Here is a 14848-nt window from a genome sequence, read left to right on the forward strand (position 1 = left end):
AAGATTGTAAGGCGTTCAGATATTACAGTAATGGGGGCCATATAAATACCTGAGAGAGAGAGAATTTAAGAATTTTTCTGCTGTGCTGCTGCCTTATTAGAAATGCTATCAGATGCTCTTCCTCTGCAGTCGGTCAGATTTTTACCTGAGGGTAAATGCTGAATAGAGCTGTGTAAAGCTGCTGGAGTTTCTGTCCATTTTGCAAACCTGGGGGCAGGATGTTTATGCAGCAGGGAAATGGAGCTGATCCTAAGGGTCTCAGAAGCAAGTGTTACACAGGTCCTATGATGTCAAACATAGCAGTGCCAGCAGACAGCTGACAAAGAAATAGCAACAGCGCAGGAGGAGGCTGACGCACTAAGCCTGCTGGGCTCAAGACGTGGCATGGAATGCAAGAGCACTTACGCTGCTGGCAGCCTCGGAGGAGCAGACTGATTTAGGGTCCCAGTCAGGTTGGAGCTGCAAGTGGCAGAAATGTTGCAACACTGCAGGCTGGTGCATTCTTCTACTGTCTGCTGCAGAATGCAGCCATTTGGAGAGGGGTAGGGCTCAGAGGATGTGAAATCCCAACCCCCAAGTGCCAGTGCCTAGAGGAGTTGCCTCAACAGTTGCCTGGAACAAATTTCATCTCTTTTCTATGTGCACTGCTGACTTGTCAAAGTTGCACCCCAGAGCTGGTGCCTGGCACCAATGCAGTCCAGCAGCTGGCTGGCTGCGGGAGTTGTGGGGAACTAGGGCACTGGACACGGCAGGCTGAAGTGGAAGTGTGTTGGAGACAGCACAGCAGTGCTGCGTGAGTCAGAAAAACAAGCAAACAAAAAAGGTACAGTCACCCCCCCACCCTTTAGCATGTGCAGGGGGATAACCAGAGATACACTTAAATTAGAGAGCAGAATCATTGTGACATGAATGATGCAAGGCATGCTTCCTCCTCCCAGGCACCGCACATGTTCCCTCCAGCATGCACCTAGCTCCTGCCAACCCAAGGACCAAGAGAGTGGGACTGGGACTGGAATGTGACCACTAAGGTGTGGGGCATCAGGAAACCCTTCACATCCTCAGATACATTTTTCAGTCTGCATCCTTTAAATAACTGAAAGCTCTGTTATTACTAGCTCTGAGCCCTGCATGAACACATTGATCATATCTTGGTGTAAGTGACTTTTCAAAAGTTAATACTGTTTACATTTGGATGTGGTCAGGAAAGCTACTTAATTTTGTGTATGTGAGAGAAGAGGTAATGCATGTTTTAATTACATAGTTACATATGTACTTTTTCCACTCTTTCACAAACCATTTCAATTTCCATGACTGCTTCCTATGAAAGAATATGCTGTTCACTGTTGGTCCATCAGTATTGTAGCAATGGGTCAGTGGTGGGTATTGGATAGATTAGGTGTGTGATGAAGCCACCTCTTGTTCCCTTTCCTAGTTCTTTCAAAATGGTGTGGGGGAGGGGAGTTAAAGTCAGAATTGGTTCACAGGCCCTTCTAAGAGTCTGCATCACTGAGCTAGTTGATTTAACATGCATGACATTAGGAGAGATGAATTATGCAGTAGATCATCCAGCCTTCTGCAGCTACTTAAGCAAAATCAGTGTAATCTGCATTGCAAATGGAGTTATCTGCCTGAAGTGATAGGAAATGTTTGAACCGTTTCCAGGGTGAGCTGTACAAACTGATTTAGATCTCTCATTTGGGTCCTGTTACAACTTTTAAGGAAGCCCAGTGGTTTTGCTGATTTCAAGTACTGCCTGCAATTAATGTTCTTCTAGTTAAATTACTTCATTGTAGGTCATTGCATCAGCTTGCAACATCTGTTTATCTAGTTGGCATTTTAATATGAATGGCTTTTGATTCTGTGGGGAAAGAAGAGCAGTTACACATGCTGAGCCATAAGTAACTGGGCACTCAGTCCTGTTTATAAATATATCCACTTTCAAACCACATGCTGGGGAAACTTCTGGAAAATTGGCTGATCGTGATTTGAAGGACATGGCAGTGGTTTGTGCATGTGTGTCAGTGGCACTGAGGATATCTCTACACCACAACTAGACACCCGTAGCTGGCCTGTGCCAGCCAACTTGGGCTCTGGGGCTGTTTCATTGCTGTGCAGACTTCTGGGCTTGTGCTGGATTCCAGCCTCTAGGACCCTGCAGGGTGGGAGGGTCCCAGAGCTCAGACGCCATCCCCAGCCCAGAAGTCTGCATATCAATGAAATGGCTCTGCAGCCATCGGCTGGCACAGGCCAGCTGCTGGTTTCTCTTTGCTGTGTTGACATACCCTGAGTGAGGAGGAATTCAGGCAGTGGATTACTATGCCCTTTGCCCCCAAGTAATTCTCCCATGCAATAAATAGCCCCTTCTGTTTCCATCAAGCGGCCTTCCCCAGCATGGGTCAGCCAGGCTCAAACATAGTGTACACGGTTGTCTGGGTCTTAATGCTCAATATCTACAGAAGATCAAGTCTCTTCCGTTAAAAATTGAGGCCATTTAGTCTCCTTGTAATAAGGGTTCACTGGGTGAGAGCTAGGTCCTCCTTTTTGGCTGAGATGTGTAAGCTGGTCGCTTCTTTCTCTTCATGGACTTTTAAGAAAAAAAGTCCTTTGGGATTCAGCAAGTGAACCCTTATCCCTCTTCATAGTGTATTCTGGGGTAAGTCCCTGTCATCAGTGCTGTGTCTGAGCACTCAGCAATGGATTGAAAGCCAGCAGCTGGCACTAGGGACTTGAAGAGTCTGCATTATCCTAGCTACGTTTTACACATCCTTCTGGAGCTTGTGTGGGTCTTCAGAAAGGCAGCTGAGGCTCATTATCAATTCAGCCAGGATGGCAAGGAGTCACAGGTTGTTCGAATCATCTCATTCGAGAGTGGTCTAAAGCAGTGCTACTTGAAGTGGTGGTCCACGGATCGGTGCCGGTCCGCGAGCCATCGGCTGCCGGTCTGTGCGCACACTGGGAAAAAAAAATAGCTTGAGAAGCACTGCTTTAAAGGGTAAAGTAGCTGATTAGTAAATGAAGAGTTTTGGAGGTGGCTGAGCCTGTCTGCATCACAATTAAGCGTAGTCGTTTGAAATGTGATATTGCTGGCACTTGCTGACTGCGCTCATTTGAGTGTCTTCAAAACGCTGCAAATAAACTCCAAATAAGTTTCCCCAAGGATTAAAACAGGCTAAGCCACAGATACAGCCTTTGAGGTGAACTAGGCTGGGTGCTGCTGACCTGAGTGGTGACAAGAAGGAGAAGAGGCTGTTGGAGGGAAAACTAGATAGAGGTTCAGGAGGGGAAAGGGGCAAGAAGAGAAAATAAAAAGGGAGAGAGAAAGCAAAGCAAGGAGGAGGAGTCTAAAGAAAGCTCTGTGGAGATAAAATGGCTGGAAGTGGGAGTGACAGCAGAGAAGGACATCAGGATTTTCCTTGCATGTTTTAGTCCATTCCTAAGTTTGAGGTTAGTAAAAATTACTTTAAATTCCTTGGCTGAAAAGGGGAAGCAGAAGAGAAGGTTGTTTTTCTATTGCTAAACGTTGATTTCTCTCCGGTGACAGCCAGGGCTAGGCACAGCATTTTCAGCGCCCCCGGCTACCCAGGCTGGAGAACCCGCCACCACAACTGTACAGCGTCCTGCATAGCACGTAGGGTTGCCAACTCTCTCCAGCAATTAAAGATTAATATTCAATTAAATATTATGTGATGCGATGAAACCTCCAGAAATACATCAAACCAGAACTGGCAACCCTAACACCCCCACCCCCAACCAGCGCCCCCTGCACAGCCCTATCACCACAACTGTCCAGTGCCCCACACAGCCTCCCCCACTGCCCAGCACTTCAGCTCACACAGATCTCTCCCACAACCCCCCCAGTTCCTCCACAAATCCCCCACTCTCCCATGCCCTACCCACCAGCTGCACTCACCGGCCCCTGTGGGAGGTGACTGTGTCTGCTGGGAGTGGCGTGATCAGACAGGCTGGAGCAGGAGCAGGTCCTGTCCAGGCCGGGTTCCCTCAGGACCCACTTGCCTGGCAGGGCCTCCTGCACTGGACTGCTGAGCTCTTCTCCTGCCACAGGGGTAGGGTTGCCAAGTGTCTGGTTTTTGACCAGAACACCTGGTCGAAAAGGGACCCTGATGGCTCCAGTCAGCACCCCTGACTAGGCTGTTAAAAATCCAGTTGGCAGTGCAGTAGGGCTGGCAGGCTCCCTACCCAGCTCTGCTCAGATGCCAGGAAGCAGCTGGCATATCCCTCTGGCTCCTAGGTGTAGGGGAAGCCACGGGGGCTCTATGTGCTGCCCCTCTGAGCGCTGGCTCCACAGCTCCCATTGGCCAGGAACCGCAGCCAATGGGAGCTGCAGGGGTGGCACTTGCGGATGGGGCAGTGCACAGAGTCCACTGGCCACCCCTCCGTCTAGGAGCTGGACATGCCGGCCACTTCCGGGAGCTGCCTGACGTAAGCACCGCCCAGAGCCCATGCCAGAAGCCCCCTCCTTCACCCCACCCCACTGCCCCAGCCCTGAGCCCCCCTGCACCCAAACTCCCTCCCAGAGCCCACGCCCCAACCCCGTTCCCCAGCCCGGAGTCCCCTCCTGCACTCCAAACCCTTCATTTCCCCACCTTGGAGCCAGCACCCCCAACCTAGAGCTCATATCACCTCCCACACCACAATCCCGGAGCCTCCTCCCACACTCCGAACCCCTCAGCCCCCACCTCCCAGCCCCCTCCTGCACCCCAAACCTCTCATCCCTGGCACTACTCCAGAGCCCGCACCTCCAGCCAGAACTCTCCTCCCTTCCTGCACCTCACCCCTTCCCCAGCCCGGAGCCCTCTCCCACACCCTGAACCCCTCATTTCTGACCCTAGCCAGAGCCTCACCCCCTCCTATACTCAGCCGCCTGCCCCAGCCCAGTGAAAATGAGTGAGTAATGGTGGGGGAGAGCAAGCGATGGAGGGAGGGGGGATGGAGGGAGTGAGGGATGGGGCCTCGGAGAAGGGGCGGGGCAGGGCAAAGGTGTTCAGTTTTCTGCTATTAGAAAGTTGGCAACCCTACACAGGGGGCTCTTTTGCTTTCCCTACTGGCAGGAGCACTCCAGCAGGGCTGCATGAGGCTGTCTCCACTTCTGCCGGCCCCGCACCCTTCTGGGAACCATGCACAGCAAACTTTGAATTTTTAGGTGCCCCTAGAACACCGGTGCCCCAGGCACGTGCCTAATGTGCCTAATTGGAAATCGGCCCTGGTGAGAGCCTGTATGTGGGTCAGTCCCCAGTAAGTTCTCCTCACACACACCCTTTCCTATGTAAACTGTGTTGGTGCACCAAGCAGAGTGTGGCCTTCCTATAGTCGCAGCTGGCTTTATTCTGGGATTAGGTGCCATTAAACCTGAGCGATTTAATCCAAGGGTTGCTCTAGGTGTCAGAGGAGACAAAACCAAAGTAAAGCTTCTCTTGAATTCTTGTTATGAAATCTGCCAAAACATGAAACTGAAATTCAGGTGCTGTTTGCTGGGTCAAACTCACCCTCAAAGTCTTTAAGTGACACATTTTAGCCAGTGAGAGGAAGACTGGAAAAAGTTCACAGGCACCAACTACACTTCATATATGGTAGTTCTTATTGTATCCCTGTTCATATGGTGTTTGGAATTTATATGGTCACCATTATTGTAGAATATGATCACTTTGCCATCTTTTAGTGTATTTATCCTCCCAACACCCCTGTAAGGTAGTAATGTGCTATTACCCCTGCTTTACAAATGGGAAACTGAGAAAGAGTAAGTGATTTGCCCACATTCATGCAGGTAGTCTCTGGCAAAGCAGGGAATTGAACCCTGGTATCCCATTTGCTAAGTCCTGTACTGTGCATTGGACCTGATCCTCCATTCTGTGGGTGGCATGTGTGGTTGGTTTGTCTTTTAAATTACTGAACTTTTTTCATATTAGACTTTCCTTACTGTTCATATAGGAGGTAGTGATGAGAGGCAGCTGGGGTTCTCTTGACTTGCTGCAAGTTGACCCTTGATATAAACTATTAATGTAAATGTGGTCTGTGACCCTCACTTGAAAACTTCCTGCACAAAACTTCCTTTGAGTTTTGAGACTTTTTAGGAAAGTGCTGTCAGCTAGTGCATCTCCTTTGACCCCATCTTACTCTTCCTGGGGTAATAAATGTAGCCTTATTCAGAAACAAGAGATGGGGCCTTTTTAAGTGTGGGGGAAAACTCTCTTTTCTGAGACTAATCTCTGAGCCATCAAGTACTAAAGAAAACATAATTTCAAGCATCTAAGAAGGTATTAAAAACAGAGGAAAACACTGAATGTCCCTTTAAATATCTCAGAGCAAATAATCTGTTAATTACTCTTTCGACTTTTTTTAATCTGCACATTAGATTGAACTATATTATTATTATACATATATTAAGCTTGAGCAGTTTTTCAAACACAAGCTGCAAGGCACACTTATAATAAGTTTCTATAATCATCTCTCTCTCTTTTTCCTTGTGGTATTTAACATACTTAAAGAGGCAGGGCAATTTTTTTCAATATGCTAATGGCATAATTAGAAATGCATACCAAGGGCCTGAAACCTCAACACCCTCAAAACCAGCATCTCTCTGTTCCGACAAAGAAGATTTTATGTTTCTTTTGAATGTAGGTAGTATGTTCCTCTAACAATATAGACTACATACAGTAGCATGGGGGCCACAGAAGATATCTTTGAGTACTTCAAGCAAAAGTAACATCTGAGATTTTCATAAAATGAGGGTAGGCACCCATATTATATCATGAAAAATAAAACAGTTTGTAAAAATGACTCAGCAGGAGGAGATGGAATTTATCTATTTAACATCAGCTTTCACTTCCTGTGCTGTTTTTTGTGGTCAGCACTGATCCACTGCAGGAAGAGTGGAAAGCGAGGTTTCTGAGTGACTCTTCAGAGAGCAATCTTCGGGGAGCAGAGTGAGGTTAAAGAGTTAAGCACATTAAGGGCTGTGGGCATTCCTTAAATTTACACTTTTCGCTTAAGGTTCAGCCTAAAGGGATGTTCTCAAGGCCAGATAGCCCCAAATTTGATCTACCTCTGATTTTCTTGCATCTGTTTTTAAAGTCCTGTGTAACTGTGTTTTTTCCTTTAAAAAAACCAAACTCAAAAACCAAAAACCAACATTTCAGTGACCTTTGTTCCTTTAAAAATAAAATCTGTCAACAGCAACACATCTGTTCATTCTAGCTGCAAGCTAGCTGCTCATTATCCAACAAATCACCGAACCCTTTGTTTTCGAAGTAGAATTGAGTTTCAAACTTCTGTAGGTTTCAGAGTAACAGCCGTGTTAGTCTGTATTCGCAAAAAGAAAAGGAGTACTTGTGGCACCTTAGAGACTAGCCAATTTATTTGAGCATAAGCTTTCGTGAGCTACAGCTCACTTCATCAGATGCATATCGTGGAAACTGCAGCAGACTTTATATATACACAGAGAATATGAAACAATACCTCCTCCCACCCCACTGTCCTTCTGTAGGATTCTTAAAAAGAAAAGGAGTACTTGTGGCACCTTAGAGACTAACAAATTTATTTGAGCATAAGCTTTCGTGAGCTACAGCTCACTTCATCGGGTGCATCCAATGAAGTGAGCTGTAGCTCACGAAAGCTTATGCTCAAATAAATTTGTTAGTCTCTAAGGTGCCATAAGTACTCCTTTTCTTTTTGCGAATACAGACTAACATGGCTGCTACTCTGAAACCCGTAGGATTCTTATATATGCAAATGAGAGAATAACTTTTCTTAATGATGAAGAAAATATTGCTTTTCCTCCTTAAGAGCACTCACTCCAGTGCTCTCTACAGGGAAGGATAATTCTGATAAACCATTCAAATAAGTGCCACTTTTCAGAAGTACAGAGAAAACCTAAAGGTGACATAGACCAAGGAAAAACCTGAAATAATTCTGTCTGTTCTGCTGCTGGATCTCGGACGTAGCCTGCATGTAGAATGGCTTGTGACTGAGTCCATTGAAGTTAGAGGTACTAATAATTAATAGCTGGTATTAACATTAGAGCAAACTACTGCATGATGGCCCAACAAATAAAACTCACTGCTGCAACAACCTTCTCATATATATTTTTTTAAAAAGAGGACAACTAACAGGGTTGAAATAGTAAAGAATAAAATTGTCAGGCACACAGAAGAACATAAATTGTTGTCAACATGGTTTCTGTAAAGGGAGATCATGTCTTACTAGATTTCCAGAAAGCCTTTGACAAGGTCCCGCACCAAAGGCTATTACAGTAAATTAAGTTGTCATGAGATAAGAGGGAAGATCCTGTCATGGATTGAGAACTGGTTAAAAGACAGGGAACAAAGGGTAGGAATAAATGGTAAATTTACAGAATGGAGAGGGGTAACTCATGGTGTTCCCCAAGAGTCAGTCCTAGGACCAATCCTATTCAACTTATTCATAAATGATCTGGAGAAAGGGGTAAACAGTGAGGTGGCAAAGTTTGCAGATGATACTAAACTGATCAAGATAGTTAAGACGAAAGCAGACTGTGAAGAACTTCAAAAAGATCTCACAAAACTAAGTGATTGGGCAACAAAATGGGGAATTAAATTTTATGTGGATAAATGTAAAGTAATGCACATTGGAAAAAATAACCCCAGCTATACATACAATCTGATGGGGGCTAATTTAGCTACAACTAATCAGGAAAAAGATCTTGGAGTCATCGTAGATAGTTCTCTGAAGACGTCCACGCAGTGTGCAGTGGCAGTCAAAAAAGCAAACAGGATGTTAGGAATCATTAAAAAAGGGACAAAGAATAAGACAGAGAATATCTTATTGCCCTTATATAAATCCATGGTATGCCCACATCTTTAATACTGCGTACAGATGTGGTCTCCCCCATCTCAAAAAAGATATACTGGCATTAGAAAAGGTTCAGAAAAGGGCAACTAAAATGATTAGGGGTTTGGAAAGGGTCCCCTATGAGGAGAGATTAAAGAGGCTAGGACTTTTCAGCTTGGAAACGAGACTAACGGGGGATATGAGAGAGGTCTATAAAATCATGAGTGGTGTGGAGAAAGTGAATAAGGAAAAGTTATTTACTTGTTCCCATAATATAAGAACTAGGGGCCACCAAATGAAATTAATGGGCAGCAGGTTTAAAACAAATAAAAGGAAGTTCTTATTCACTCAGCGCACAGTCAATCTGTGGAACTCCTTGCCTGAGGAGGTTGTGAAGGCTAGGACTATAACAGGGTTTAAAAGAGAACTAGATAAATTCATGGAGGTTAAGTCCATTAATGGCTATTAGCCAGGATGGGTAAGGAATGGTGTCCCTAGCCTCTGTTTGTCAGAGGGTGGAGGTGGATGGCATCAAGAGAGATCACTTGGTCATTACCTGTTAGGTTCACTCCCTCTGGGGCACCTGGCATTGGCCACTGTCGGTAGACAGGATACTGTGCTGGATGGATCGTTGGTCTGACCCAGTATGGCCATTCTTATGTTCTTCGGGTCTTTTAGTCTCTTCTGACAGTTTTGCATTGAAAGAAAAGGAACAGAACATGACAGAAATAGCAAAGCTATAAGATCCCCCATGGAATATAGTCTGTTAATTTAAAGTGCAGTGGAGCGTGGAGCTATTAAAAGGGGCAGCTTGCTGTGGAAGCCTCTCATGCTTCGGTTTGTTAATCAGTTACAGCCCTCTTTGTAATTAAAGATGAATTAAAAGGCTTTTTAACCTGCTATGATCTGAGGTTTCTGGAGGATTTTTTTGTTCTTTTTTCCCTGGGTTGGCTGTTGTCACTGCTTACATCTAGCGCTATCCAGTCCACAATAACTTCCACTGCTGTGTATCCTGCAGAACCTCCATGAGGATCCAGGATTCAGCAACCTGTTCTTTCCCACACGCCCATGGCTGTGTAATTCAGTTCTGGCCTTACCTGCTCTCTTGCAGATATTGAACCTGACTCTCTTTGCCTCTTGACTGAATATGCTCAGTGTAGTTCCCCTGGGTGATGGGAGGGAGGGGTTCTTTGGTGGCTGGCTGACACCAAGGAACAATTAGGCCTCTCTGGCTGATAGCTCTGAGGTTGAGCTGAGATGGAGAGGCATCCACAGAACCACATGGAAAGGAGGAAGGGCTCTCCAACATGTACTTCTTCAATGGAGAAGCTCTGACCATAGCTGCCCACCTGGCACTGGCTACTGTCGGAAGACAGGCTACTGGGCTACATGGACCATTGGTTACCAGAGGAGTAAGATCATCATTACCAGGGATTGGGGGCAGGACCTTGCCCCAACTTTGATTCAATAGTCAGGTGATAGGAGAGGCACCTCCTTCAGCCTGGTACCTTTCTATTGTTTTCAGAAACATCAGCCCTGGAACTGTTGTCTCCCATCTGCTGGAGCCATTAGAAGGGTTGTAATAATGGCTGTAATAATCCCTGACCCTAAGTGGTCCCAGTGGTGGGAAACACACATTCAACTCGTCACCATGGTAATCTGTCTAAATACTTAGATTAGACAGATCAGCGATGAGCAGGCAGATGCTCACCAGCATTCAGAACTCATAGATGAGAATTTCAGCATTCATTAAAAAGAGAGCGCAGCTGGCATTTGTTTTTTCTTTTCAAAACCCCAAAGTTTGACTTTATCCATGAGGTTGCGTTCTTAGGGCAGCTGGCTGCTGTGACAACATTTATATGTGGCTTTTGCTTGTGGTTCACAGCATATCAATGAAGTATTATGTGCCCTTGGCTTGAGTGTTGCCGTTTTAGTGGTGCATCTTTGACTAGTGTCTTTATTTGTTGCTCTTGCATGAGGGAGACCCAAGTTTGAGAAAGGACTTCCAGACTGAGGGGGCCAACATCCCATAATAGATTTAACAATAAATGCTCTCAGCAGCTTTCTCTCCCCATAATATAGGGTAAAAAACTTCAAGGCTAGAGAGAGGCAAAAATGGGATGTATTCTTACTGGCCATGAAAAAATGCTAGCGCACAAGTGTCAGAATAATCCTATACTGAGATTGTGATCGAGGTTCTTTGGATTCCTTCTCATCCTCCCCCATAGCAGCTGCAAATTCTGTCCAGTATATTGTGCTAGATGTGTAAAGTTCTAATCAACCCAGGTTGTCTCTGGGGGGGATCTAGCCCTCCCCCATCCCCCGCTGAGTTTTGTACAGGAGCTCTGCTCCTAGTGGGTGTCCTAGCTCCAGGCAGAACTCTTAACTTCCCTGCAGCCTGACTACCCTGTCTACACTGGCAAGTTTCTGTGCAGTAAAGTAGCTTTCTGCGTTATAACTCCCGAGGTGTACACACTGCCAAGCCACTCAGTGCGCAGAAACTGGGCAGTTGTAGCGCTTTAAAAAAACTCCATCCAACGAGAGGCGTAGAGTGGCTACAGCGCTGTGGTGCTGCAACTGGCCTCTGGGAGGTGTCCCACAATGCCTGTTCTCTCCTCTCTGGCCATGGATTTGAACTCAGCTGCCCTGCCCTCATGTGAGCAACCGTCATCCCCACCCCGTAAATTCCTTTGGAATTTTGAAAGTCCCCTTCCTGTTTGCTCGGTGATGCGTGCAGTGGTCTCAGTGCATCCTTCCAGGTGGCCAGGCCTGCTCCACGCACCAGGCGATCTCCCACTTGGAGCAATGCCGAACTGCTGGACCTCATCAGCATTTGGAGAGAAAGAGCTGTCCAGTCCCAGCTGCGCTCCAGCTGTAGGAATTATGATACCTATGGACAGAGTTCACGATGCATGACAGAAAAGGGCCATGACCGGGACACCTTGCAATATAGGGTCAAAGTGAAGGAGCTGCGGAATGCCTACCACAAGGTGCGGGAGTCAAACCGCTGCTCCAATGCTGCGCCCATGAGCTGCCAGTTCTACAAAGAGCTGGATGTGATACTTGGCAGTGACCCCACCTCCACTGTGAAGACCACTGTGAATACTTTGGTGGCTTGAATGCCTGTTGAGAGTGGACTGAGCCAGGAGGAGGAAATCTTGGACGAGGATGGGGAGGGGGCCCCAGAGGCAGAGGATGACTCAGAGGTCAGAGATTGGTGAAGTGCAAACAGGAGAGGAGGCCTCTGGTAAGTGGATCTGATTTTGGGAATTGCTGAAGCGAGTTGTTGGGGGCAGGAGGGTTGCAGAAAACAGGCTTGTCTCCCGCCGCATGCCTAATCTGAGCGGCGGAACAGGCTGTTGATTGACTCCCTCACTTCACGGGAATCTCCCTCAGAGATCTCCAGGAAACTCTCATGGAGATACTGGGCAATCTGCTGTCGCATGTTCTTCGACAGAGCTGCTTTGTTTCTTGCCCCATTAACGATAACTTTCCCGCGCCATTTTGCCATCACGGGGTGGGGGGGACCATTGCTGCACACAGGCCAGCCGCATAGGGGCCAGGATAGAAGCTGCAGGCTTGGAGAAGACCCTCCCTTGATTCCCTGCTTACCCTCAGCAGCGAGATATCTTCCATAATGATCACCTCCTGTGGAAAGTGTGGGGACAGGAAGGATTATCAGGCCCCCCGCTACAGTGCTGGCTCTCCCCAAGAGCCACGTGCCCAGTGTACAGCAGGGTCCGGGAAGAGCGATTTATCCTGCCCCTGCGGCTGCTCACCATTTTGGGGGTCTTGTGGCTCATGTGCGCTTGCCTGGGGTCAGTCAGTTAGTGACAGGTGTGTGAGTACTGGCTGTGTTTTCAATCACTGAATCAGTGTTGTCTGTGTTGTAAACAATACTGCTTCTATAAAATGTTGTGTTTAAACTTCACAGAGATGTCCTTGGGAGCCCAGCCTCCCTTTTTGTTATCGGCGGTGGAACAGCTGCACAGAATTAGAAAGTGGCCAAGAAGAACTAAGGAGGACTTTCTCCATGAAGTTATGATGCACTCTGCCGCCGAGAAACAGGAATTGAAGGAGTGCCGGGACAGCGAGAAGAGGGACCGAAAGGAGAATGCGGCATGCCAGAATGAAGCCACGGAGCAGCTCTTAAAGGTTATAGAGCACCAAGTGGGCACGCTCCAGGCGATACTAGCTCTTCAAACCGAGCAGCTCCGCGCCCACCCTCCCATGCAGCCGCTGTCACAAAACTCTTTCCCAAGCACCCCACGCACACCGCCAGCACACTCTTATCAACCTCCTGGCTCTAGTCTATACCTGCGGCATTCCACTCCTCCCTCCTCACAGTCCAGCACTGCAGACTCCCACTATCCATTGCACTCAACACCTATCCCTCTGCAATTTGGCCCTGAAAAAGTACAGTACCCACTGCATTGTACTCCAAAGGAGAAGGTTGGATATAATCCCTGGACACACACAAATCTTTAGCCGTCCCAGGACCCCTTCTCCTCCTGGGACCTTCCCTTCCCCCCATCCCCCTCACTGCTGATGGTTTTTTTATGTTTGACTCTCTCCTCCAGTTGTTGTCTTTTAATAAAAGAATTATGTTGGTTTGAAAGCAATCTTTATTCTATTAATTGAAAGCAAAAAGAGAACTGCAAAGCAACATACAATTATGTTAAACCCACATATTGCATCATGTGCACTAGTCACCTCCTAGCATTACAAGCACTGCACTCCCAAGCATAGCAACAAATATTAGTGGCTTTCAGCATCAAATTGGTACCTCAAGGCATCCCTGATCCTTATGGCCCCATGCTGTGTCCCTCTAATAGCCCTGGCCTCTGGCTGTTCAAATTCAGCCTCCAGGCGCTGAGCCTCTGTGGTCCAGCCCTGAGTGAAGCTTTCACCCTTCCCTTCACAAATATTATGGAGCATACAGCAAGCGGCTATAAGCAGAGGAATATTGTCATCGGCCAGGTCCAGCTTCCCACTGAGGCAGCGCCAGTGGGCCTTTAAATGGCCCAAAGCACTTGGCACTTGCTCAGACTGTTGTTGAACTGCTACTTGCTGCTGTCAAGTTGCCCCATGTATGGCTTCATAAGCCACGGCATTAAGGGGTAGGCGGGTCTCACAGGATCACAGTGGACATTTTGACTTCCCATAGGGTGATCTTCTGGTCAGGGAAGAAAGTCCCTGGTTGCAGCTTCCTGAACAGGCCAGTGTTCCGAAAGATGCGTGCGTCATGCACCTTTCCGGACCAGCCTGTATTAATGTCTGTTAAACGCCCACAGTGATCCACAAGCACCTGTAGACCCATTGAGAAATACCCCTTGCGATTAATGTACTCAGTGGCTAGGTGGACTGGTGCCAGAATTGGAATATGCGTGCCATCTATTGCCCCTCCCCAGTTAGGGAACCCCATTTGTGCAAAGCAATCTACAATACAATGCACGTTGCCCAGAGTCACAATCTTTTGGAGCAGGATGGGTGAGATTCTGTGGCCTGCGTTGTACAGGAAGTCGGACTAGACTATCATAATGGTCCCTTCTGACCTTAAAGTCTGTGATTCCAATGGCCCTGCAAACTTCTGTCAACACAAGTCCAATGGTCGACTTTCCCACTTCAAACTGATTAGCGACTGATTGGTAGCAGTTTGAAGTAGCCAGCTTCCACAGTTCAATCACCACGCGCTTCTCCAACGGCAGGGGAGCTCTCATTCTCATGTCCTTGTGCCGCAGGGCTGGGGCGAGCTCATTGCACAGTCCCATGAATGTGGGTTTCCTCATCCAAAAGTTCTGCATCCACTGCTCCACATCCCAGACATGCATCGCGATGAGACCCCACCACTCAGTGCTTGTTTCCCGAGCCCAAAAGTGGCATTCCACTGTGGTCAGCACCTCTGTGAATGCCACAAGCAGTCTCATGTCATAGCTACTACGTGTGGCAAGATCAATGTCACAAACTCCTGTTGCCTTTGTAGTTTAAGGAATTACTCCACTGCCACTCGTGATGTGTTGGTCAG

Source organism: Lepidochelys kempii, chromosome 10, assembly GCF_965140265.1.
Source record: "Lepidochelys kempii isolate rLepKem1 chromosome 10, rLepKem1.hap2, whole genome shotgun sequence".
NCBI lineage: Eukaryota > Metazoa > Chordata > Testudines > Cheloniidae > Lepidochelys > Lepidochelys kempii.